General features: G+C 44.0%; 1 protein-coding gene across 3 annotated transcripts in view; it reads right to left on the reverse strand.

The window, feature by feature from the left end:
• ALDH1B1 (aldehyde dehydrogenase 1 family member B1) overlaps positions 1-27,550 on the reverse strand; it is a 331,536-nt gene that overhangs the window by 212,451 nt on the left and 91,535 nt on the right. For all 3 annotated transcript variants that reach the window (XM_047831279.1, XM_047831281.1, XM_047831285.1), the window contains exon 2: positions 23,483-23,745. The gene's annotated coding sequence lies outside the window, so the exon portion shown is untranslated. The remainder of the gene's footprint in view (positions 1-23,482; positions 23,746-27,550) is intronic.

Here is a 27,550-nt window from a genome sequence, read left to right on the forward strand (position 1 = left end):
AGTATGTCAGGAGTAAGAGGAACAGATGCGGAGAGGACCCAGTGGCTGAGGGATCTGGGGCACTCAACCTGGAGAAGACAGGCTCAATGGGATATGGTCACCTCCAAGTCTCTAAGGGGCTGTCACAGGACAAAGGGAGCAGACATGATCTGTGGTACCCAGGAATTGAGCTACAACTAATCAATGGATTGGAACCATAGCAAGAGAGATCTCCTTTCACTATAAACAGACACATTTCCAACGATCAGAGCTGTCTGAATAAGGGAAGAGCTATCTTGGATGGCAGTGAACTCCTCATCACTGGAGATGTGCAAGACTGTTTTAAATAGTACAAGATCCAGTGGGATGACCCCTAAGTCCTGAGATTCTCTTCACCCACTTAGCCAGCTCAAGAGACAGTAATCACTGCAGTGATCCCAGAAACTGTGCTGCTGCCTTCAACAGGATTCAACTTAGTTGTCCATACACTGTGCAAATAATAAAATACTGGGGCGCCTGCGTGGCTCAGTTGGTTAAGCATCTGACTCTTGATCTTGCCTCAGGTCATGATCTCACAGTTCATGGAATTGAGCCCCACATCAGACTCTGTGCTGACAACACGGAATCTGTTTAGGATTCTCTCTCTCCCTCTCTCTCTGCTCCTCCCCAGCTCACTCCCTCTATCCCCCTCTAAATAAATAAATTTTTAAAAATAAATTAAATGCTAATCACATTTTCACACTGTCCTTTCATACCCTACCACCTTTTCCTGACTATACCATGCCTCAAAGAAATCCCTCGTTCTGCTGGAAGTCAGGAATTGTGGTTTGGGCCCCTCTGACCATCTTGCTCTATGGCCTTGGGAATGTTTTCCCCTCTCTGTGGAATTCAGTCCTGACCTTTAAACATCACACCCTGACTCACTGCCAAATATGACAAGTGGGAAGTCCACTCCAGATGAGGACCATCTGAGGGTTTACTGGTGGGCCCCAGGCCCTAAACATAGTAGGTGTTCAAAAAATAGTTGATTAATTGAATTGTGCTCAGTACAGTGACTGGGACAGTTGAATGGAACTGAATTGAGTTGAGATAAATTGAATTGAATTCACAAATGTTTATCGCACAGAGCAACAGAATGTTGTGCTAGACTTATAAACAGTTTAGCTCCAGCCCCCCTCGTCACTCACTCTTCCTTCCATACCCTACCCCCATTTTCTACTGAAGGACAAAGGGGTTGATGTGGTCTGTTACTCCTCACAGAAAACACTATCCCTCAACTACCTTATTTGTGCTAAAATGTTCTAATTTTTTGCTTGCAAACTAGACCTTTCCTCTAAGCTCCCGATCTGTTTGGCCTTTGCTCACCAATATTCCTATGATGATTCCACATGCACCACAAATCAATATGTCCTACTTCTCCCAAACCTGCCCCTCTGCTGAGTTCCCACCTCATCCCCACAGTCCCTTAGTCAAGAAACCCAGGGTCATCCTGGACTTCTCTGATTTTTTTTTTTTAAACTCAGCTGACTCCTGAGGGAGGAAAATAATGAATGATTCCTGAGTTTATTATTTTTACATCAGTAATAAACTCAATTTTGCAAGCTTAGAATAATAATTTGAAAAAGACGCAGTGCAGAATTGATCTGAAAGTGCACCTTTCAGCAAAGCACGCAAATATTTGCTGAAATAGCCGGATTATAAATTCCATACTCATCACGGTTTTTTTCCAGAAGCAACATCCCCTCCCCATCAGGTTGGCCTTGTTGGCAGTCAACCTGGATCATGCTCTCTTTCCTAGAAGGAGAACATCTACTTGAAGTGCTACCAAGGGGCTATTAAGTGCCTGAGGGTCAGGAAACCTGGGGTCTTCTTTCCCCATCTGTGTAATGGGGCCAGGGAGTCAGGCAGAGCATCAAAATGCAGCCCCTTGGACCTCACTGATTTAGTAGGTGGGTCCCTGGAGCATGCACTTTCAACAAACTTCCAATCCTGAAGCAGTTGGTTTGCCAGCACCATTTTGAAAAGTACCCAACGAGAACATCTCAAGATGTCCTTCTGGGAGAGACACCTATGAAATGACAGACACCCGCTCCTCTCCAATGCTCGGATTGGAGCTGGTTCTTCTCTGTGACTGGGACCACAACTATGCGGTGCCCTGAAATGCCTTCCTCCTGAGGATGGGGTCAGCTGTGCTTGGAACCAGCTTAAGGGACAGACCAGCAGGACTGCTCTCTGGAGTGGTGATTTATAAGGAGAACTAAAATATTCCAGGAGATAAGACAAAACGCATTTCCCAGAACACTCCTCAGAGATGGAACCACGCATGCCTGGAAAACATCCCTTAACATCCTGCTTTGTCCAGGACCAAGATGCTAACTTGCCTTCTCAGGAGGGAGGGTGTGGTATTAGCTTCAGGGCTCCTGCTGGGAAGCAACAGAAAAAGGCTCTAGCTGATAATAAGCAGAAAGTCAATTTAGCGAAAGCACAGGGAGCAACTCCCAGAACGGCTGGGACAGATACAGAACTAGTAGTAGAAAATGGGCTGGGGCCAGGACCGCAGCCACTGCACAAGCAGAGTATCAAGGAACCCACGCCCGGCCCCAGATCCCATGGGCAACGACTCACATGGCAGTTGGTACTGGGCACTAGGTGCCACCACCTGCCCCACTGCTGCTGTGGCCCCTGCAGGCTGGGTAGTACTGCTGCATCCGGATGGAGTCCCCACTGTCTCTCTGTGTCACTGGAGCAGGTGGGTCTGAGTAACTGCAGCCTACTATTGCAAGGGAGGCCTAGAAAGGGAGATTCCAGCTTTTTCTGCTTCTCCGAGAGTCCGGCCCCAACGTAGGAAGGATGTTCAGATGCTAAGATACTTCCCAACAGACAAATGGCCACTCCAGGAAGACCTGGCTGCCTCCAGGGCTCTGGTCTTTAGAATGGAATAGAATGGAAAAGAACAGAATAGCCATGTTTGGGGCCAGAAGTAAATATCGCAGGAGAATAGAAATAGGATTTGGGTTGCCGTTGCTACTTCCTCTCTCTAAATAAACGTCAAGGATTTCATTTTGAAGCTGAATTAAAGTACCCACCTGCCTGGGGCTTCTCCATGACTCAGTTAGAGCCTGGTCATTCCCTGATCATGAGTTCTGTTGTGTTAGGCCAGGAAGGAGCAACTTAGACTCTCATATGTGGGGAGGTCTAAGCTCAAATCCTCCGAATGAGTCGTAGAGGTCTCTCTCAAATTGTGTGGTCCCAGCATGGGAGGAGGTGGGCCTGCACCCACCCCACCCCAGTCACGGCTGTGTAATCTGGAAGAAGATAGGAAAGCCGTGTGGCTGACAGCGGGAACAGGGTGTGACAACTGTGCCACACACCTGCCTACCTTCTCATGGTGCCCCACCTGGGTCCTAGGGTTGAGGATGCCATGGTTGTATGGTCCCCACCCTCCTCCTCCTTACTGACTTTCATGTGTCCACAACCCAATCATTCTGCAGACAAAATTACTAAGGCCCAGAGAGGGTCATAGAAGGCACCTTGTCTGGCAAAACCCAGAAATTGCAGGGGTCCGGGAAGGAAGGAGCAGCTGCATCCCTTTTCCGAGATTCAGGTGGGAACCAGCTTGGAGTCGAAGGGGCCTGAATCAGCCAGCGTTTGCTAACAGCCCTAAAACGTCAATGACTCAAAATGAACACTTATTCCTGGCTCACACCCATATCCACCATGGGTCAGCTTTGGCTCTGTTCCACTTCATCTTCATTTCAAGACCCAGACTAGATGAGAACACTGTATTTCAGTCCCTTGGAAGAAGGGAAAGAGCAATCATGGAAGTGTGGGCTGGCTCTTAATGCCTCTGTTCAGAATAGGCTCATGGCACTTTCTTGCACTTTCATGGGCTGAAACAGGTTATGTGGCTAAATCTGACATCAGTAAGGTGGGGCAATTATAATCTTCTCACAAGGAGGGCAGAAAACAAGGGAAACTAACACAATGCAGCATGGAGCAACCCCACAGGGAAGCCACAGAGGCAGCTCCCTTCTGGGTCTCCTGCTCCCGTGACCTACACACCTCCAGGCTCACCCGCCATCTGGTTCATCCCATTCCTTCTGCTCCTTCCACAATGTCCCTAGGGTTTCCACAGTTCTAGTCCCATTTTAGAGATGCAGAGACTGAGGCTCACCAAGGAGACCCAGGTCGCAAACTCCTTCCTGACGGCCTTCCCTGGACAAGGGGCTCCCTGCCCACCCCATCTTCTTCCTTCTCTACTCTGACTGCCTCATAAATAACTGTTGTCTACATTGCCCCTGCTGCACATCTGTTATCAGTCTATATGTTCCTCACATAGTCGCTCAACCACTCTGTGAGGTCAGTAACACTGCTTATGCATATCCTTTCACAGATGAGGAAACCAACGCTTACAGAGTCAATGACTTGTCCAAGGTCACACACAGAGAAGGCAGCAAACCAGCTCTGCCCAACTCCCAAGCTGCCACTGCCACTCATGCTGGCTCAAATCCCTTCCTCCTCAGCCCCGGCCCACATTCACTACCACCTGTGCTAATGTCCAGTGTCAGGATGCCACAGCTATGGGACTGTTCACCCTCTCACCAGCACTAACTAATCTTTAATTCAGACCCACGAAGCCAACCCTTCAGCTCCTGTTGCCAGCCACAGAAATGAGGATAAATGCGGCTGTCAGCGGCTTCCTGCCTCTTTGTTTTTTAATTTACTTAGAGTGGGGCAGCAGAGATGGCAGGAGAGGAAGCAGATGGCTCAGCGTGACAGATGGGCTCCTATCCAGTGACACAAGGACAAGGTGAGAGAAAGCGTGATCAGGAGAAAATGCAGGCTCTGTGTGAGAGCGTGTGCACATAGGCTCCTGTGTTAGGGTCTCTGGGCTCCAGCCAGCTAGCCAGGCCCCTGGGCGCTGGGCTGGAAACTCTCAGGGCCGGGGCTCTAGTTTGCTCAGCCCCACACTTTCACCTGACAGTGAGGACACCAAGGCTCAGACTGGGGCTGCAGCCTGCCCAGGGTCACCCGGTCAGCCACTCAAAGGATGCCTGACTCCACAAGGTCCCGGCTACACTCTGTTGTCAGTGTGGGGTGTGATGTCTGTGGATGGGCTCCCTGGGGAATGTCCCACCCTCACGATCCCCACCATACGTTTTTACAGAATTCTACCTTCAGCCTCGCATACCTGTGCTAAAAACTCAAGGCAGGCTTTCAGGCCTGTTCCAGGCCTAGAACATCCCAAGGTCTCTAGCACGTAAGTGGCAGCATCAGGGCTCTGACCCAACTCTGGAGACTTGGAGAGGGCAGCTCCCATTCCACCTCTGCTCTGAGTCCATGAGAAGGAACATGGGCGGAGGAAAGAAATAGGACACTGGCGGCAGAGCTCTGGGACTTCCTATGGCGCCCACCCTGGCTGTGTCATGGAGAGAAAACAGTTCTGTTTACATGGACGTGGGCGGCTGCCTTCAAAGGGGCGAGGAGTGGGCGAGGAAAGGCCCTTTCATCTCCAGGCACACTTGAGGGATTCAGGCCAGCACAGGTGTCCTGCAGCAGAACTGGGGAGCAGGGTGGGACCAGGCTGCAGCGCTCAGCACAGCAGAGCAAGAGAATCTGGAGTTTGGAGGGCAATCAGCAGGAGGGAGTGAGAGAGGGGATGGAATGGGGAGAGGAAGCCTAGAGCCTGCAGTGGCAAAGTGTTCAGTTTTGTTCTAATCTGGGGAGGTTTGTTTTGTTTTCATAAAATGGGCTGCATTTATATGTCTTTTTAATTTAGGAAAGAAACAACATTAGTGAGATAAAAAGATGATTCAGAACTAGAATGAACTTGGAGGCAAAGGTGACCATGGGAAAAGACCTCCCCTCGGAAGTTACAGAAATCTTGGGGAGCACTGCATTTTTCTCAGACGGGGATTGGGGGTTTAAGTCTATTGTAACATAAGAGACTGCATTTGGGATACTGTATTATGAAGGTGATTTCATAGGAGAGAGAGAGAAAGGTGAGGATGGGGGACCTGCCATCTCCACAAGCACCCTCCTCAGGAGTGGGGAGCGTCAGAGGATGAGCACAGGGGTGGCCATATCCAGCTCTTCCCGCCCATACCACAGGCACTCCTCAGAGACCATCATCACTCCTGTGTTAGATGTAGGAACAGGGACTCAGAGATTAAGTGACTTGCCGTGGCCCCTTGTCTGGGGCACTTGGGTGGCTCAGTCAGTTAAGTGTACAACTTCAGCTCAGGTCATGATCTCACAGTTTGTGAGTTCGAGCCCCACATCAGGCTCTGTGCTGACAGCTCAGAGCCTGGAGCCTACTTCAGATTCTGTGTCTCCCTCTCTCTCTTTCTCTGCCCCTCCTCCACTCATTCATTCTCTCTCTCTCTCTCAAAAATGAATAAACATTAAAAAAAATAAAAGTGCCACTTGCACATGCTGTTTTTTTTTAATTTTAAATATGAAATTTATTGTCAAATTGGTTTCCATACAACACCCAGTGCTCATCCCAACAGGTTGCACATGCTAAGTTTGAAGGGAAGGGAAGGTCTTTCTCCTCCCTGACCATAGCTTTCTTCACCTGCCCCCACATGAGCCACGCAGTATACTTGTCATTTCTAGAAACTCTAGGGCTGGGCTCCTGGCGGGGAAATACAGAGGCACAGCATCCTCAGACCAGCAACCAAGACCATGGATGTGTGAGCATTTCATATCCTGAGGGGCCCAGGCTCCCTGTGACAGAGAAGCCCAGGAGGAGAGCCATCCTAACAGGCTGAGAGATGAGTGAGAAGGGGGAGTGGGGAGGATTCCCTCAAACTGTGTGGATTCCTGGAGGATGAGACTTCTGTACCTGTTTACTGAGGGTTCTAAAGCCAGGCTTTGCAATCAGACCAGGGGTGTCCAGAGGTGAACAAGGCAGGAACCTGATTCCAGCCTCAAATCTCTCTGTCAGCATCTTGGCAGACCCACTCAATGAAGTGCAAACACACTCAATGAAGGGACCACTTGCAGAGATGTGAGCAGGATGACGAGGCACCCAGAGACTAGCCACAGTGGGACTCATTCCACTTGCAGGCCTGAGAGGGCAAGGGGAAGACATCACGTTCTAAGAGCTTCGTGAGGGCTGAAGCTGTGGCGTGAGCTGCCTCGCTCACTGTGGTCACAGACGATGCAGGCCCTGCCATAAACACGATGCCAGAGCGGAAGGGGAGCCTGGAAGAAGTACCCTGGCCTCTCCCTCCTACCGCCCTCCAGTCTCCAGTGGTGCCTCCCCGGGGCTGAACTTAACCAGATGTCCAAGGGCAAAGGAGGCAGTGCAATCCCTGAGGCGCAGGGCAGTGCAGCGAAAGTCAAAGACTGGAATGGAAGTGAATCACGATGGAGAAGAACCAGCCAGCTCTGGAATGTGACCATCCAATTTCTCCAATAAACTCCTCCTGACCAGGGCTTAACACATCCAGTTATTTTTAGGTCACATGTTGGAAATGAGAATTCTACTGTTAGGGACAGGCAGATTTTCTTCACTGTTTCCACCCTTTTATGAAATTACTGACTTTCACCTTGACCCTGATCAGACCCAGGCCACTGTCTGAGACCTCAATATTTGAAGATTACAGTTCAAGCTGGAGGTGAAGCCATGTTCCAGCTCAGGGAGGGTGGCTGAGAGGACTCTTCCCAGATAGAGCCAGACAGTCTGCTGTGACACTAGACCTTCCCTTCAGACTGGAACCTTCCTAAAAGTGTTTCTGGGGACTCAAAGCAGAGTCAGCATGAAGAGCCATCTTCATAGATTTTCACTGCACACTGAAAATTACACGAGTCTCCAGTTAAACACAGACCTTGACCTTCCCCACTGAATTTTCTCATCTCCCCTGAGTCCTGCTCCAATCTGGGACTGGCCACTAGAATTCAAATATCATTCTTGGGAGAGAAACTAACTCAGAACCTCTAAGTTGCTGGAAGAAGCACATACGGTCCTCAAAGCAATGCTCCTGGTGACTTTGAGAGAAAAGAGATGTGCATGAAGGAGAGACCTGTTACCCTCCATGAGATAATGCTGCAAAGATTTGTTGGATTTTAATAGATTAGCAAAACCACATTGTTAACATCAGCCAGAGCTGCAATTTTGATATCTTACGATTTGCATGTTCTATTCTCCTGGTCAATATATTCCTGACACACTTGCTTTCCCCCAAATTCCCAAAACACTTTACATCCTTCAAGGTCTATCTCATCATTCATTTATTTATTCAACAGATATTTTTGAAACATGCTTTTCGCAGAGTATATTGCTGGGCACTGGAGCTACAACAGTGATGAAGACAGACTTGACCCCTGTCCCTGGAGGCTTTCTTCATTATGCAGTCTCTTCCATCTTTGACCTCGCCCTGAGCACCCTCTCTGATGATCTGATCACATTTGACCTTCAGTGACAATCTTTCCTGTGTCTAGTCCTGCACACCAGAACACGAGCTCCTAAAAGCCTATGCCTTCCTCTACATTAGCCAGGGTACCGCCAAACACATGAAATCAGAATCCAACAACAATCTTTCAAACAGATGAGGCTGATCACTTAACCTCAGCATCTTTATCTGTGTAATGGGAGACATTATCTCAGGGTTTCCTGAGTCCAGTTTTCTGACTTGATGCTTGTGAACATACTTTGCAAACTGCACACCTCTAAGCATCAGTGGGGAATGTGGCTTTATTTACCACGATGACCACCCAAAGCAGTTTACCAAAAAGGAACTCCATTCAGCTCTTCTGCAGATCAGGGGTTACTGTGTGCTCCTGGGTGAACCTCAGCCGAATGGGAGAGACAATGCATGTACTGATCAATCTGCCACCAACCACTCCCCGCCCCCCACCTCCCCTTGCATCTGTCCCTACAGTTAAAAGGCGGATCAATTACCATAGGCTCATTTATAATCATTACAGTTGTTGTCTCGAGTTTTCTCTGCTGATTGCCTGGGTTAAGAAGCCCCTAACCCATGGAAGGGGTACAGGGGCTTGAGAACACCTTTTGTCTCTGAGCCCCAGCCAGTCCTGCTCAAAGCTGGAGGAAAGGGTATCAGGAATGGGGTGCCAGTGTCTTCTACCTTCCATATCCAGAGGCTTTATGGAGCCTCAGAGGCTTTTCTGGGCTGACCTCTGATGGAGGCGCTCAGGAGGTAATCCCATTATGGAAAGGCACCCCTGGAAAGTTTCATTACACTGATGCATACTGTCCATATTTCATCGTCATCAAGGCAGGTTTTCTCACTCTTCTGACAAGAAAACAGACAGGTGGAGGCATTTTGATTTGGGCTGCCTAGTTTCTTCCTCAGGGAAGCTGCTTCCTCTGGCTTGCATGATAATTGAATTTCACGGATGGAATCTTCCACATACTTCTCAATTAGGGCTGTGTACAGGCAGCGAGATTTTTCAGGTGTTGATCTATGATTGTCACTCTTTTTTTAGCTTTAAATTAATCTTCTTAATTTCTGCCAGCTCCAAATCCGGCTTTGCTAAATAGCATTATTCTGACTTAAATGGTCTAATCTGTTTGTCGTAAACTGGGTACAGCTGAAAATCGTGTATGCAGGAGCCTTCCTCATTAATCACAGCTGACAAGAAGTCAGAAATCAAGAAGCAAAATTGTCTCTGAAGGCAAAGTGGGGAAGGATTGAAAAAATTAGCCAACTAGGTGTGATGGTAGAGCTGGGAGTAAGTCCCTGCCCTCTCTGGGCTTGTTCCTGTGTGCATGTGCGTGTGTGTTTGTGTGTGTGTCTGGGTGCTCGGTCGGTTAAGCATCTGACTTCTGCTCAGGTCATGATCTCATGGTTCGTGAGTTCAAGCCCTGCATCAGGCTCTCAGGGCAGAGCCTGCTTGGGATTCTCTCTCTCTCCCCTCTCTCTCTCTGGCCCTCCCCCACTTGCTTGCACACACACTCTCTCTCTATCTCTCAAAATAAATTAATAAACTTAAAAAAAGTGAAGGAAGCAGGAAGGATGGGGGATTAGATCAGAGGTCCTCAGGGACCTTTTCAGCTGTAAGGTTCCCTGAGCCTATATATGACATCTCAGAAAAATGCCACAAAAATGACATATTGGTATTTAAATGCACACTGTTATTGACTCTTGAGAACACTGAGAGCCTACAGTCTTAATACTTTACTGCAGCATTTCCAAAATGAGGAAGGCAAAGTGATTTTAGGTAGTAAAGGAACACAGAATTAGTGACACGGGAAAGCTGTGTCCGCTTTCCAGTCTCCATCCCCCTGAGCAGCTGCACAAGGACTGTTTGGTGGCACACATTTTAAGTGCCTCTCTAACTCTGGCCCCTCTCCCAGGTTAACAAAGAAGGAGCAGCCTCAGTCTCGGCTCCTTTGTCAGGCAGCATACCCAGTTAAAATCCAGTATCTGGTGCGGGTGTGTGTGGTTTCTTTGTTTTTCTCCATATAGGGTAGAGACTGTTTCCTTTTAAGCCATCTTTATTAAGGAGCTGATTTGAAAGAACATTAAGTTAATGCAGAAGCTGTATGGCTATGGCAAAAATTAAAAGTGGCATGTAAATGTCCAGTTACTCAGGCTCCGGAGAAATATTTAGTGCCTCAGTAGACGGCCATCCATTATTCAGGCACTGGGGAGATAGGTGTGTAACACCTTGAGGTCCTTACCACTACCCCTCAACTCCTTTACTCCCATATCCTGAGTGTCCAGGCCACCCTCATGCCCTTTGCATGCTGCCCCCATCTTGTCGCCGCTCATGGGAACCAGCATTCTCATAGCCCTTGGATCCCCATGTTGTTACTACTGTTGGGTGGGTAACTGACGGTCCTGAGGGAATAGGTAGACATGGGACTTTCGGCTTTAAAATCAGGACAGTCCCAGGCAAACAGAGACAAATTGGTTCTAATGGCGAGCTGGCCCAATCCTGAAGCAATGCTACCCTTCACTTACTTGCACGACCTCTGTGGCTGCAGGTACAGGTGAATCAACCCCCACCCCGGCAGACTGGCACACTTCCAAATTCTAATCTCTTTTAGCACAGCCTGCAGTCTTTCATAGCTTCCCCCCACTCCCTGGCAAGAGCTATTTCACACTTCTCCACCCTCCCTAACACTCCTCTTCCACACATCACCCTCTCTCCCCAAAGAAGGGCTTGCTCCACTGAGAGCCTAGAGGGCAGTGATGATGAAGCTGCTCCCTCCCTGGTGGACCACTCCCCACTGTACCTGCCTGCATGCATCCCTCTCCCTCCCTCTGGACTTCCATCCTCCTGGCTCTCTCCCTTATCTGCAGTCACTCCCACCCTACAGGCACCTTCCTGTAACACAGGTCTCTTAGAACCCCTGAACACCTCCACTTGGAGCAGTCACCCTGTTCTCACCCAAATAGCTCCGAGGCGCTGTCTCCACTTCCCTTTCTCAGCTTTCCTGGACACTCACTCCTCTATCCCTGCACTATGGCATCTGCCTCCTCTAAAGCAGTTCTCGCTACATCTCTGATAGCCCGCTAATTGCCAAATCCAGTGGATAGTCAGTGTCCTTTGTTTTGACTGTTTCACGGATATCAGCTCATTTGAACAAAACTATGTATGTGTTGTTAAAGTAAAATAAAATGATACATCAGCCTACTAAGATAGGTATTCTATTATCCCCATTTTAAGCTTGAGGAAACTGAGGAACAGAGAGGTTAAGTAAATTGCCCAAGGTCACACAGCTGTATATGATAGAGCAGATGGCTCAGAAGTCTGTGCTCTTCACACTCCCCTCTGGTACCTCTCTGTTGCTCTCATCTCTGATATCCATTCCCTTCCTCTTAATCTTTCTGTTCCCAGCCCCTGGGATAGGAGCTGATACCCAAAGGGTACTCAACAACTGTTTGTGGCTGAACTAACTGAATTTCTGTGGCACGCTCAGGGAAACCAATCTAGGGGAAGATCAAACAGTAGCCACCAGTGTGTTAGATGGTATGCCAGATGCTCACAGGGCTCTGAAGACAGTGATGAGAAATAATAACAATAACAGCCACAACAGTGGCCACCATTTGTTGAATTCTAATATGCACTAAGAACTGTACTACATTATCTTGTTATCTCACTGAGTCTTCAAAACATTCCTCTGAGGTATCATTCTTAACTTCATTTTACAGGTCAGGAAACCAAAGTCCAGGGAGCTTTTGTTCCAGGGAACAAAAGCATATGCAGGGGAGCCTCGGAGAGCAGGGAACCTGGAAGGCTTCCCAGAGGAGGTGCCACCTAAGCAGGGTTTTGAAGAACCAGTATATTTAGTCAACTGAAGGAGAGCACAAAGGTGTTCCAGGGAAAAGGCACAATGCCTACAAAGGCTCAGGGTCAAAAGAGCATGTACCATTAGGGACCTTCAGATGGCCTGGGCTGGCTAGAGGTCAGAGAATGAAATGGGGAGTGGGTAAGGAGAATTTCAAGGGAAGTGAGAACAGGAGTCTCACAGGCCACAGGAAGGAATTTCAACATCACTGGGGCCATGGGACCATGGCTCTCAAGCTGAGCGCATAAGAATTACAAAACTGATCCTAGACTTCCTTACATAATCTGAATCAGTAGATTTATGATAGGGCTCAGGAATGGTGTGTGTGTGTGTGTGTGTGTGTGTGTGTGTGTGTGTGTGTACCTTATTAAAGCTCAAATACACTCAGATTTATGAAATATAATTGATACACAATAAATTATACATATTTAAAGTATACAACTTTATAAGGTTTGGTTATATGTATATAGTCACAAAACCATCACCACAATCAGGAGAGTGAGCGTATCCATCACCCCACAAAGGTTTCCTCTGTTCTTCGTAATCTTTCCCTCCCACCCCCATCCCCACTAATCTGCTATTATTATAAATCAGCTTACGTTTTCTAGAACTTTATAAATAGAATCATACTATATATACTCTTTTTTTGTTTGGCTTCTTTCACTTATTTTAAGATTCATTTTGAGATAGACATGTAGTTTGTATTAGCAATCTGTTCCTTTTTATTATAGAATAGTATTCCATTGTCTGGATATACAGTATTTTGTTTATTCACCTGTTGATGGACAAATAATGCTGCTGTGAACATTTGTGTGCCAGTCTTATAATGGGCATATGCCTTCATTTGTCTTGGGTAAGTACCTAGGAGTAGGATGGCTGGATCATATGATACACCTTTTAAAGAAATGCCAAATTATTTTCCAAAATACCATTTTATATTCAAACCAGCAGGTATTATATTCAATAGCAACTAGTGGTATATCTTACTGTGGTTTTTAATTTGCATTCCTCTGATAACTAATGATGATGAACATCTTTTTATATTCATATTTGCCATTCTTATTCCTTCTTGGATGAAGTATCTGTTCAACTCATCAATTTTTCAATTGGATTCTTTATTTTCCTATTGTTGAATTTTGAGAGTTCTCTATATATTCTGGATACAAGTCCTCTACCAAATGTATGAATTGCAAATATTTTTCCCTAGTCTGTTACATATCTTTCTGTTCTCTTAATAATGTCTTTTGAAGAGAAGTTTTTAACTTGATTAAGTCCAATTTATCAAATTTGCTTTTGTGAATTGTGCTTTTGGTGACATATCTAAGAAACCTTTGGATAATCCAAGGTCACAAAGATTTTCTCTTATGCTTCCTTGTAAAAAAGTTATAGTTTTAGGTTTTACATTTATGTCTATGATCCAATTGAGTTAATTTTTATACATAGTGCAAGGTATGGGTCCAAGTTTTTGGTGCTTTCAGTTTTTTGGCTTTTCTTTTTCTTCTTTTTCATTTCTTTATCTTCTTCCTTTCTTTCTTTCTTTTTTCTTCCTTTTTTTTTTTTTTGCATTTCTATTGTTCCATCCCTTCCTAAAAAGTTATCTTTTCTCCAGTGCATTGCCTTTGCACTTCTGTAAAACGTCAGTTGTTCATATATGTGTGGGTATATTTCTGGACTCTATTCTGTTTATTTGTCCTTATGCCAATATTACACTTTTTATGACTACATCTCTTATTACTATATTTTGTTACTTTATGTCTTGCAATCAGGTAGTGTAAGTCCTTTAATTTTGTTCTGCCTTTTCAAAATTGTTTTGGCTTATCTAGACTCTGTACATTTTAGTATGAATATCAGAATTAACATATCAATTTCTACCAAAAAGTCCTATTGGGAATTTGATTGGGATTGGGTTGCACCTATAGATCAATCTGGCAAGAACTGACCTCTTACAATGTTGATTCTTGCAACTTCATTTCTTTTTAGGGTTTTCTCTAATTTCCCTCAGCAGTACTTTACAGTTATAGGGTACTGGTCTCTCACAACTTTCCTCAGATTTATCCCCAAGTATTTTATATCTTTTGATACTATAATAAGTGGTAATTTTTATTTTTTTCAACGTTTATTTATTTTTGGGACAGAGAGAGACAGAGCATGAACGGGGGAGGGGCAGAGAGAGAGGGAGACACAGAATCGGAAACAGGCTCCAGGCTCTGAGCCATCGGCCCAGAGCCCGACGCGGGGCTCGAACTCCCGGACCGCGAGATCGTGACCTGGCTGAAGTTGGACGCGTAACCGACTGCGCCACCCAGGCGCCCCAATAAGTGGTAATTTTTAAATTTCTGTTTGTGTTTGTTGCCAGTATGTGAAATATATTGAGTTTTTATAAATGGATCTTGTATCCTGCAACTTGGTAAAACTTATTTATTCTGGTAGCTTTTTTGTAGATTCTATTAGATTCTCTATGCAGATGATCATGTTGAATGTGAACAAAAACAGTTTGACTTTTTACTTACCAATATGCGTGTCTCATTTATTTTTCTTCCCTGATTGCACTGGCTAAGACCTCCAGTACAGTATTGAATAGAAATGGCAAGAATGGATATCTCTGTCTCATTCTTGATCTCAGTAGGAAAGCATTTAGTCTTTCATAATTAAATATGATGCTAGCTATCAAGATTTTGTAGATGTCCTTAATCAGGATGAGTAATTTCCTTTCATTACTGGTTTGCTGACAGTTTTTATCAGGAATGATTGTTGAATTTTGTCAAATATGTTTTCTATTTAATTGAGATGATCATGTTTGTTTCTTTTTTAGTTTGCTAATATGGTGAATCACATTAATTGATTTTTGAATGTTAAACCAACCCTGCATTTCTGGAGAAAGTCTACCAGTCATGATGTATTATCATTGTAGTCCATTGTTGAACTCAATCTGTTCTCTTAAAGACTTATTGAACTATAGTTCTCTTTTTTTGTAATGACTTTGTCTGCTTTGAGTATCAAGTTAATGCTGACCTCCTAGAATGAAAGGAAATATTCCCTCCCCTGTCCCCTACTCCTTAAAACTTTTTGGAGGAATTTGTGTTGAACTGGTATTATGTCTTACCTAAACGTTTTGTAGAATTCATCAGTATGGGAAGGTTTACATATTATATACATATATATCTTACAAATTCAATTTCTTTAACAGATAAAGGGCTATTCAGGTTATTCAGCTTAACTCTTTCTCCTTGAGTAAGCTTTGGTAATTCGTGTCCTTCAAAAGACTTGTCTAATTCATCTAAGTTGTTGGATTTATGGGCATAAAGTTGTTCACAATGTTCTCTTATTATCCACTTATTATCTGGAGAATCTATAATGATACTACTTCTGTTATTCCTGATATCAAAACTGTGTCTTCAGAGGTGCCTGGGTGGCTCAGTTGGTTAAGCATCCGACTTTGGCTCAGGTCATGATCTCACACTCCACGAGTTCGAGCCCCGCGTTGGGCTCTGTGCTGACAGCTCGGAGCCTGGAGCCTGCTTCAGATTCTGTGTCTCCCTCTCTCTGACCCTCCCCCGTTCACACTGTCTTTCTCTGTCTCAAAAATAAATAAACATTAAAAAAAAAATTTTTTTAACTGTGTCTTCTCTTTTCTATCCCTGGTCAGTCTAACTAAAGGCTTATCATTCTTATTGATCTTCTTTAAAAAAAACAGCTTTTGGGGCGCCTGGGTGGCTCGGTCGGTTAAGCGTCCGACTTCGGCTCAGGTCATGATCTCGCGGTCCGTGAGTTCGAGCCCCGTGTCGGGCTCTGTGCTGACAGCTCAGAGCCTGGAGCCTGTTTCAGATTCTGTGTCTCCCTCTCTCTGACCCTCCCCCGTTCATGCTCTGTCTCTCTCTGTCTCAAAAATAAAACGTTAAAAAAAAAATTAAAAAAAAAAAAAAACAGCTTTTGGTTTCATTGATTATCTCTACTGTTTTCTATATTCTATTTCATTGATCTTCATCTTGATCTTTACTATCTCCTTTCTTCAATTTACTTGGGCTTCATTTGCTCTCCCCTTTCTACATTCTTAAGGTAAGAGTTGAGGTCATTGATTTGAGACTTTTCTTTTTCTCTAATATAGCCATTTAGTACTATAAATTTCCCCATAAGTACTGCTTTAGTAGCATCCCACAAAATCTGATGTTGCATTTTCATTTCATTCTATTCTAAATATTTTCTAATTTCATTTTTCAATTTTTCTTTAATCCATGGGTTCCTTAGAAGTGCTATTTAGTTCCCAATCATTTGAGGATTTTACAGAGAACTTTCTGTCATTGATTCAGAATTTAAGTCCAATGTGAGCTAAGAAAAAACTTTCTATGAAGTGAATTGTTTGAAATTTTGGAGACTCATTTGTAGCCCCAAATATAATCTATCTTGGTAAATGTGCCATATCCACTTGTTAAGAATGCATATTTTGCTTAGGCGTCTGACTCTTGATTTTGGCTCAGGTCATGATCTCACGGTTCGTGAGTTCAAGCCCCACATTGGACTCTGTGCTGACAGCATGGAGCCTGCTTGGAATTCTCTGTCTCCCTCTCTCTCTGCCCCTCCCCTGCTCACACACAGACACACATACACACTCTCTCTCAAAAATAAATAAACATTAATTTAAAAAGAATGCATATCTTGCCAGTGTTAGGAAGAGTATTCAATAAATGCCAATTGGGACAAGTCACTTGATAGTATTGTTCAAGTCTCCTATATTTTTCACCAGTTTTCTGTCTACTTATTCTATCATTTTTTTGAGAGATGGTTACTAAAGTCCCTAATGATAATTGTGTATTTTTCTATTTCTCCTTTTAGTTCTATGATTTCTGCTTCATGTATTTTCAAGCTTTATTATTAGGCACATAACATTTAGGATTATGTTATCTTGACTACTCAACCCTGCCCCCTTATCACATCATGAAATGACCTTCTTTATCCCTGGTATTCTTTTTTTTAATGTTTATTTATTTTTGAGAGACAGAGACAGAACACAAGATGGGGAGGAGCAGAGAGAGATGGAGACAGAATCCTAAGCAGGCTCCATGCTCTGAGCTGTCAGCACAGAGCTCAACACAGGGCTCAAACTCATGAACTGCAAGATCATAACCTCCGCCGAAGTTGGACACCTAACCAACTGAGCCATCCAGGTGCCCCTCTGGTAATATTCTTCACTATGAAATATACTTTGATATTAATATAGCATTCCACCTTTTGACTAGTGTTTGCATGGTATATTTCTTCCCATCCATCCACTATAACCTATCTATGTCTTTATATTTAAAATGTGTTGTTTTTTTTTTATAGGCAGCATATAGTTGGGACTTGCTTTTTTATACAATCTGGCAATCTCTGCCTTGTAATTTGGGCATTTAGACTCTGTACACTTATTGTGCTTGTAGATGTGATTAGGTTTAAATCTATCATCTAGATACCTGTTTTCTATACTTTGTTCCCCTTTTCCTTTGTCCTTTATTTCTTTATTATTATTATTATTTTAAATAAACCCTGTGTCCAACATGGGGCTCAAACTTATGATCCTGAGATCAAGAGTCGCATACTCTACTGACTGAACCAGCCAGGCACCCCTCCCTTACTTCTTTTGATTATGATTCTATTTCTTACCTTTGTTGATTTATTAGTTATCACTGCTTTCCCTTTGTTTTGTTATTTCAGTAGTTAGAGTTTATAGAATACATATTTAATTTATCATAGTCTACCTTCAAGTGATATTGTGCCATTACATGGGGCGCCTGGGTGGCTCAGTCAATTAGGTGTTCGACTGCAGCTCAGGTCATGGTCTCACACTTCATAAGTTTGAGCTCCACATTGGGCTCTGTGCTGACAGCTCAGAGCCTGGAGCCTGCTTTGGATTTTGCATCTTCTTCTCTGCCCCTACCCTGCTCATGCTTGCTTTCTCTCTCAAAAATAAATAAACATTAAAAAAAAAAAGAACTTTACAATAGTACATACCCATTTTTCCACTGTCAACATTTGTGATGTTGTTGTTACACATTTTTATTGAGCCTTGTGTTGGGCTCCATCTTGTATGTGGAGCTCGCTTGGGATTCTCTCTCTCCCTCTCTGTGTCTCTTCCCAGGTCATGCGTTCTCTCTCTCTCAAAATAAACAAACATTAAATATATATGTAAATATATTTACCATTTCTAATACTTTTCATTATTTCCTGTGGAATTAAAATTTCATTTGGTGGCATTTTCCTTTTGTCTGATCAACTTCCTTTAGCATTTCTTTTTGTATGGATGTGTTAACAATGAATTCCTTCTGTTTTTATATCTAAAAAAGTCTCTTTTGTCTTTGGTCTTAAACAATATTTTTGCTGAATATACAATTCTAGGTTGACAGATTTTTTTTATTTTTCAGTACATCAAAGGTATGGCTTCACAATCTTCTTGCTTGCAGTGTTTCTTTTTTTGTTTATTTATTTATTTTGGGAGAGAGAGAGAGAGAGAGAGAGAGAGAGTGCGCACGCACATGCACAAATGCAAACAGGGCAGGGGCAGAGAGAGAATGAGAGAATCCCAAGCAGGCTCCACACTCAGTGCAGAGCCTAATGCAGGGCTCAATCTCCTCACTGTGAGATCATGACCTGACCTGAAATCAAGAGTCAGACGTTAAACCAACTGAGCCACCCAGGTGCCCCTTGCTTGCACTGTTTCTGATGAGAAACCTGCTATTATCTTCATCCTTCTTCCTCTATATGTGTGTGTGTGTGTGTGTGCGCTTGCTTCTTGCAGCTTCTTGAAGTTTCTCTTTATCAATGCTTTTGAGCAATTACATTACCATATGCCTTGATATCCTTTCCTTCAGGTTTCTTGTTCTTGGGACTCATTGAACTTAAATCTATAGCTTTATATTCATCATTAATTGTCATCAAAGGACATACTCTGCATGTTTTCAACTTTTAAACTTCATTAACATTTGTTTTATTTTCTACCCAGCATATAGTCTATCCTGGTGAACTTGAAAAACCTAAGTATTCTGTAGTTACTCAGTGTCAAAGTGCACGATAATGTTGTTGAGCTCTTTAATGTCCTTACTATTTTTGTGAGAATAATTTTACCAACTACCAAGAGAGTAAAGATATGGTTATAAATTTATCTATGTCCTCATTTAGTGCTGTCAGTTTTCACTTCATGTATTTTGAAACTCTGCTTTTGTACACATTCACATTTATAACTGTTTTGTCCTCTTGAAGAATGGACCCAGTTTTCATTATGGAGCTTACTTCTTTGCCTCTGATAATACTTCTTGTCTTAAAGTATGATATCTGATATTAATATAGCCAGCCACTTTAGCTTTCTTATAATTAGTGCTTCTGCATAGTGTATACAGCAGTGTCTACAGAAAATAGACAGTTGTAGACAGAAGGTAATTAGCTCTTGCTGTTTTAACCAGCCCAAAAGTTTCTGTCTTTAACTGAAATGTTTAGTTCATTTACATTTGATATTACTCTTGATATGGCTGCCTTTAGGATGGTCATTTGGTTATTTGTTTTCTATTCATCCTGTTTTCCTTTTCTCTTTCTTCTTTTGTCTTCTTTGGAGTTAACAAAAATTTTTTAGTATTCCATTTTAATTACTCTATTGGGTTTTTTCCTCTTTCCAACATTTTTATTATGAAACATTTCAAACATACCAAATTTTTCAAAATGTTTTTCAGTGAACACCCATATACCCACTATCAACAGTTTCTGTAGAAAAGGAAAGACTTCATTTGTTCTAACCACCTTCCACATTGGATATGTGCCAAGTCTCTTAATTTAGAGTAGCGGTAAGTGCATTGAAAGAATTGTATTAATACAAACGTAAGTCCCAAAACGTGGGGAATGAGAGTCCCATCTTCACATATATAGCAGGCCTTTACTGTGAGAGGGAACTAGACAATCTGGACTATTCCACAGAGGGTGACCAGGATCAGGCAGTGACTGGATGCTAGGTCATTATGAGGAAGGATCTGGATGTGCTGTACCCAGGAAAATATAGAGGGAGTTAAGAAGAGACATTTATAGGTCATAGCCTTCCAGCCTCTGGGGAGGAGGAGAAGTTGTCTTTGGGAGAGACCAGTAGTCAGGACTAGATGAACACTCCATGGAAACAAATGTAGCATCAACAGAAGGAACAGCTAACAGGAAAAGGTGCTAAAAATGAGCAAGACTTCCTCATGAGATAGTGAGCTCCCCATCACTGAAGGTATGCAAGCATTCACTCATTCAACAAGTATTTATCAAGCCTTTATATACCAGACACTGAGCTAGGCACTGTGGATAGTACAGTGATTAAAACAGATTTCTTATCCTCATATGGTGGTCAATATTAAATAATCCCACAAATAAATCTATAACTATCAGTAATGATTCATACAGGACATCTGCTCTGGCAGGAATTGGAGAAGAGGATTACATGTTTTCTAACGTTAAGACCAAACAGCATAGAATCACAGGAAGCCCTATATAAGTGATGACTTCTGTAATTATATTATTAACATTATTATTATTACTACTTGTTCTATTACTCCTTTGTTTCACATTTCCTGGGTGCTCACTTTGAGCTCTGCAAGAAGGCCAAGCTGCATGAGATGGGTCCTTGTCCTCCAAGTAGAAGGGCAGCCCAGTTAACAGACCATCCAATGCAGTGTGGGAAGTGCCGTAATTAGAAACCAGGATCCCAGGGAGGCACTAGCTTTCCAGGAAGCAGTTAGAGAGATCCTGGGATGGGAGTGGGGCTGAGGGAAGCTTTAGAATAAGAGGAGATGAGCTGGATCTTGAAGGGCTCATGGGAGGACACTGGGTAAAGTCGGCAAAACTGCTCTTGATCTCCTCTTGCCCTCTGCAGACCTACAGGAAACTGACCACGGGAAGTACCCCCTCCTCTCTAAACACCTTCCCCATCTCCCAGCCCCATCCCCACCCCCTACCCACTTGGAGATGGCGGGTAAGCTCAGCTGGGCCCCTTAGCCAATTAACACTCTTTGCATCTGAAAAGCTCAAATCAGCTCCTCAGAGGTGTTAGAGATCAGAGTAATTAAGGTCTCTTTCTCATGCAAATCTAAACCAAAAATTGAGTGTTTGTCTCCTTGGAAAATTAGGGCCCTAAATTCTTGGAGGTGGTATTGAAATTCAGCATGGGGAGTTGATGGCTTCAAGAACTAGAAGGCAGTTTGTTGGGACGCTCTCCAGAAATATTTGATTCAATTAAATAAAAATGGCGGCGGAAGTGATATTCTTTAAGCGCCGATCAGATCCCATCTCTCCCTGGTCTCCAATGCACTCACGATAAGATCCAAAGCACTTACAACAGCCTCAAGGCCCCTGCCTTCCTCCCAATTTCATCTCAGGTCCCTTCATAATGTGCTTGTCACACTTTGTAATTATTTATTTACTGGTTGGCCTCCCCCATATCATTAATTAAATACATTTCTGTTACTGCTCACCCTGGAGCACGATATATAAAGTTGCCCAACTGAAAAATAGCTCAATTGCAAATCAGTGCTTGCGATTTGGGATGTGCCCTAGAGCTAGTGGGAATAGGGCTCATTTAAAATGCTCCTGCCTACCCACAGAGTACCCCTGGCTGGTGTCAGGTGTAGGGTCTGCTGTCACTAACTTCTAGTTGTGTCTCAGCATTCACTCTTCTGGAGAACAACTAACTGCTCTCTTTGAGATCCCCTACCTTCCTGAACACCCTTCACAAATGGCTAATTTTTAATTTGGGCACTCATAGACATAACTTCCAGTGCAAAGAGAATTCCTCCAGCCGTGGGAAGAAACAGGAATGACATTTTCCTTAACGGAGTTGTTTACTGTCTTTCCTGTCTCCCCAGCTGGAGTGCATGTTTTGGGAGGGCAGGGACCCATGTCTATCTGGTCACCACCTATTCGCAGCACCTAGAACAGTGCCTGGCACTTGATGGATGTTCCAGAAATATAAATATTTTGAATTTTATGGATTTTCTGAGACTGCTCATGTACAGGCTTGGTGCCAGCCCCAGGGGCATAGAGGTGAAGAAACCCAGATTCAGCCTTGGAGGGGCTCATAGCCCAGTGGGGGCATGCATAGGACCCAGGATTCATTTTTTCACAAAGCTCTGAGTGTCCCCTACAGTGGAATCAGACCATAAGTGCAAGGATACAAAGTAAGCAAATCTACTACATGAGCTTAGGAGGAAGAAAGGGAGCAAGAAATGACCATCTTCCCATTGTGGACAATTTCCCCAGCAAGAAAGGATCCCAACATTCCACTTAGTCATCAAACATTGTTGGAACCAGGCACTAAGAATACATTGATGAATTAAAGCTGTCCTTGTCCTCAAGCAAAGATGGGAAAAAACCAAAATAAAAAGAACGCACGCCATAATACCATGTCACATGGTAACAATAGATATATACATGAATCCAGAGCTTTCACAGAAATGAGAATGATTTACACAAGGGAGAGGAGAATACAGTGAATTTTCTTGAAAGAGACAATGCCTGAGCTGGGTTTAGACAGATGAATAGGAGTTTTCTGGACAAAGGAGAAGAGAATGGCATTCTAGGCAGAGGGCACAACCAGTGCAGAGGCATAGAAATGTGAGCCAGGATGATGCATTTGAGGAACTGCAAGTCATTTGGGGTCATTGCTGAAGTGTAAAGTGAAAAGGGAAATCTGGAGGCACCAAGACAGGAAAAGTAGCTGGGCCCAGATGCTGGAAGGTTTTGTCTGGATGTTATGCCTCAAGGCACAGGAGACCAGCACTGGGATTACACACAAGCATGATGAATCAGCTTTTGCCACATAATAAACCACTCCAAATCTCAATGGTTTAAAACAACAGTGTTGGGGTGCTTGGCTGGCTCAGTCAGTGGAGGAAGTAACTCTTGATTATTAAGTTCGAGTCCCACATTGGGTGTAGAGATTACCTAAAAATAAAATCTTTATTTTTTTATTTTTTTAATGTTTATTTATTTTTGAGAGAGAGAGAGAGCACACAAGTTGGGGGGAGGGGCACAGAGAGAGAGATACACACACACACACAGAATCCGAAGCAGGCTACAGGCTCTGAGCTGTCTACACAGAGCCTGACATGGGGATTGAACTCATGAACTGTGAGATCGTGACCTGAGCTGAAGTCAGACACTTAACTGACTGAGCGACCCAGGCACCCCTAAAAATAAAATCCTTAAAAAGTAATAAAAAATAAAATAATAGTGTTAATGACTTACCCATCTGAGTTCAGCTGCGGGATGGTTTTGGTGGACCTTTGCTGAGGCAATCTGGCTCTTCATGAGTCTCTTTTCTTCCTCCTGGGACCACTGGGCCAACATGGGTGGTGTCTTGATCATGGCAATGGCAGAAGCACGGGGTACAAAAGGAGACATGCAAGGTGTCAGGAAGCCTGAGCTTGGAAATGGCACATGGTCGCTTCCACCTCATTCTGTTGGTAAAGGGAAGTCACATGGCCTGGTCCAGATTCAAAGGCATGCACCTGCAAAGTCATATGACACAGATCATGGGTAAAAAGAGAACTGGAGAACTGGGTCCATCAATGCACTCTAACCCAAGTAATGTGATCAGATCTCTGCATTAGGTCTCTTGGCCGCAATGCGGAGGGTGGATTCAAGGGGATAAGGCAGTTTCCAAGATTCAGGCATGAACTAAACGAATGCCCCTAGGACCCCACAATTTGTTCTTTCTTCTATTCCACGTGCTGGGCTTTAGCCAGATGGGGCAAAGGGGGGCTTATCTTTAGTCTTTTGTTCGATTCTAAGAGCTCAGCCTGAGCACTTTGGTGCTTTCAGCAGTGAATGAGACTTTGAAATAAGCAGATAAAGGCTAATATTCAATAAACTAGTGAACAAGGGTTTTCTTTAACTCTCTTGGAAAAGACATCTCTGAGACAAAAACAGAACTGAGCTGCAATATTGGATAAGCCCCACTGATCACAAGAAAACCTAACATAGGTAATTGACTATTGGCAAACGCAACAGAACCAAATAAAGCAAGTAATTAACAATTATTGTGCTCGGAGGTAATGGAACTACAAATCTAGGCCGCCTAGGTGTTTGTCCCAGGCATTGATAAGAACAGAGTGTTTGTTAGTGGGTGAGTAACCCAGGTGTGAAATTCATTTTATTAGACTACATCTAAAAATAGACTTGAACCAGACAGTGGAAAAGAACAGAATTCATCCCCACTTGCTCACTGGGGCACATAGGTAATAAACTCAAGGCTCTGATTTTTGTTTAAAACAAGGTAATTGTGGTAGATTGTTTGCAAAAATGGCCCCGATTTTTTCCCTTCCTGTATCTATGCTGTTTTGCATATGTGCTTTTGCAGCTCTTCCTAAGATGGGGGGCCTATTTTCCCACCTCTGGAGACTGTGGCTAATTCTGACCAATAGACTATAGTAAAGGTGATATTATGTTACTTCTGAGTGTAAGCCTCAAGAGGCCTTGTACCCTGCCACATGCTCTCTTGGGACCCTTGTCCCCACCATGTGGACAAGGGCAGGCAAGGCTATTGGAGGGTGAGGTAATGAGTCAGCCCAGTTGTCCCAGCAAAGGCCCCAAGCATGTGACAGCTTAGCCAAAATCAGCAAAGAGGAATGATTGAGGAGACCTAGAATGGCTGGTGTGACCTTCAGTCTTGGCATCTAGAGCCATCAGGGCCCCTCAAGACCACCTAGAGCAGGATGACAAATACATAATACGTAAGCCCCCTCCTCCTGTCTGGTGCCCAGGGCAGACATTGCTAATCTATTACCATACACTCTTCAACTTAGCCCAGAAGCAACTTCTGAATCCTTCTGGACATAGCACTGTAGGAAGCTCTACCCATCAGCTGTTCATTCCTGATGACTTCCATTACTCCCATTTCACAGAAGATAACACAGAGGCACAGGGAGAATAAGGGACTTGTCCATGGAGAGCTTTCCCTATGCCACATGGCCTCCACATGGTTATAGAGAACAAACACTTTTATGCCTCAACTGTAATTCAGGGAATGATTCCAGCATGTGGGAGCGGGTTTTATAAGCAACATCTTTTTTTTTTTTTTTTTTTCTGCTTCAGCTCAAGTTGTTATTTGGCCATGTTTTAAAAAGTAGATTTGGGACGCCTGTGTGGCTCAGTTGGTTAGGCATACAACTCTTGATTTCAGCTTAGGTCATGATCTCACAGTTTGTGGGATCGAGCCCTGTATCAGGTTCTGCACTGACAGCATGGAGCCTGCTTGGGATTCTCTCTCTCACCCTGTCTCTCTGCCCCTCCCCTGCTCATGCTTCTCTCTCTCTCTCTTTCTCAAAAATAAATAAATAAACTTTTTTTAAAAGTAGGTTTTTTATTATCATAATAAAAGAATACAAACAATAGATTGTACCCACTGCACTTAATAAAACCCTAAGGAATTCATTCATTCATACATGGGCCAGGCAAGATGCTAGGTAGTGAGTTTATGGGGACACAATGGACATCCCAGGTGCCCAGGGAGCTAAAATGCCCAACTCTGACATTCCATTTAGTTGGGGGATGGTGAGACGGGCTCACAAGCAGGTTCAGTTCAACTCCTCCATCCCAGGGCCAGGAGGGACCCAGAGATTCCACACTACCACCCCTCACTCCATCTTTTGTGCAGTTCTCTCTAGAGCCCTCTGACAGGCCCCCTTCACACACCTCCAGCGACAGAGAGATCATTACATCCCAAGGCGGCCACAATTGCATCTTCAGATGGTTCTGCCTGCTACAGATTCTTCCTTTTGCCAAAAGTAAATGAGATTCTCCAGAACTCCTTGCCCTTGTACTGTGGGAAACTAATTTGGGGGAACCTAGGAGAAAACATTGAGGGGGAGATGTGTTCAGGGAAAGAGAGACAAGAAAAGGAGAGGAAAGACACTAAAACTGTCCTTCCATATTTACAGTGTGGTGAGACCATTACATATCCTTGCTCATAATTCTTACTCCTATTAGTTGAACATCATCTTGCCCATTGTGCCCTGGTATACTCTGAGATCCTTACAAATCCAGTGCCTTCAGAAGACCCCAAATGCATTTTCTGTGGTATTCTGTGCAAGAGAGCTGGTTGCTATGGTAACAATTGGATATAAATTTCCCAGAACCCCCAAATAACTATTAATCAGAAAGATGAGGAAAGGGCCAGGGAAGTAAGTAAATCAATTAAGAAATCGGCTCCTACCAGGAAGGGCAAGACCACCCAACCCTGCTGAGGCAATAACTCATCCCTCCCTTTGATATTTTGATGGGGAAGGAGGGGCAGTTGTAGCCTGAGGGGGGCACTACTCACTCCCCTTTCCAGCTGTTTTATCCCTCATTCTTGCAGTCACAGAAGCTTGATGGTAGAAGCCAGGCATCTCATCTATGGAGAGTGAGGAGAAGGGCCCTGTCAGCAGGAATATCAAGGGTAAAATGCTGGACCCTGAAAACAGTGTTTTGGCCAGCTTGAAAGAAGCGTTCTACTGAAGTGTGGTGATAAGAGCAGGAGTAGAGTCAGCACAGATGGATACTAGATGGATTAGAGTGATGGGAGCAACATTTTAACTAGAAGTTTATAGGATTTGTTTGGTTCGGTTTTTTCCAAAGATTTTATCATACTTGGTTTAATGTTTGCATTTGGGTTTTAATTTAATAAGGAGTGACATGGGAAGGCTTGCTAGGCCTCCTTGAAGTAAAGTAGACCCACCTGGAAACTGGTGGGTCCCACCACAATGCCTCCTGATGCTGGGGGGTGGGAGTGGGTGTTTGCTTTGATTATAGGAAACAAGGGAGGAAAGTTTCTTTCCTGGAAGGGAAGAAACAGAGGATGCTCTCCTGGTACATACAGAATCCCGCAAAAAGAACATCCACGTGACCAAAAAGGGATCTGAGGCCTCAGCCTGGGAATGTGGGCACCACTTCAGACCAGACTGTGTCCCCTGCTGACCAGGCCTGGTGGCAGCCCCACCCCTGGCTTAGGCTGGCAGGGCTAAGGCAAGTGAGCCAAGGGGAGGAGTGACTGAAGAAGACCAGCCCTGGCTTTGCTGTAAACTCATATTGGGATCTTGGGCAAAGCTCTTGCCATGTGTGGACCTCAGTTTTACAAACTGTACAAGGAAGAGCCTGGGCCAACTAAGGTCAAAGTCACTGTGTAACTAGCAGTAACGGGACTTGATGCAAAGTCTAACACAGGACCCTTCCCTTTAACCCTTGTTTCTCCTTAAGGGGAAAAGTGGAATACATCAAGGATGTAGAAATAGGGGCAAGGGAGAGGAATCCCACCTCAAAAGCCACCCTGTAAGA

Source organism: Prionailurus viverrinus, chromosome D4 (genome assembly GCF_022837055.1).
Source record: "Prionailurus viverrinus isolate Anna chromosome D4, UM_Priviv_1.0, whole genome shotgun sequence".
Lineage (NCBI taxonomy): Eukaryota > Metazoa > Chordata > Mammalia > Carnivora > Felidae > Prionailurus > Prionailurus viverrinus.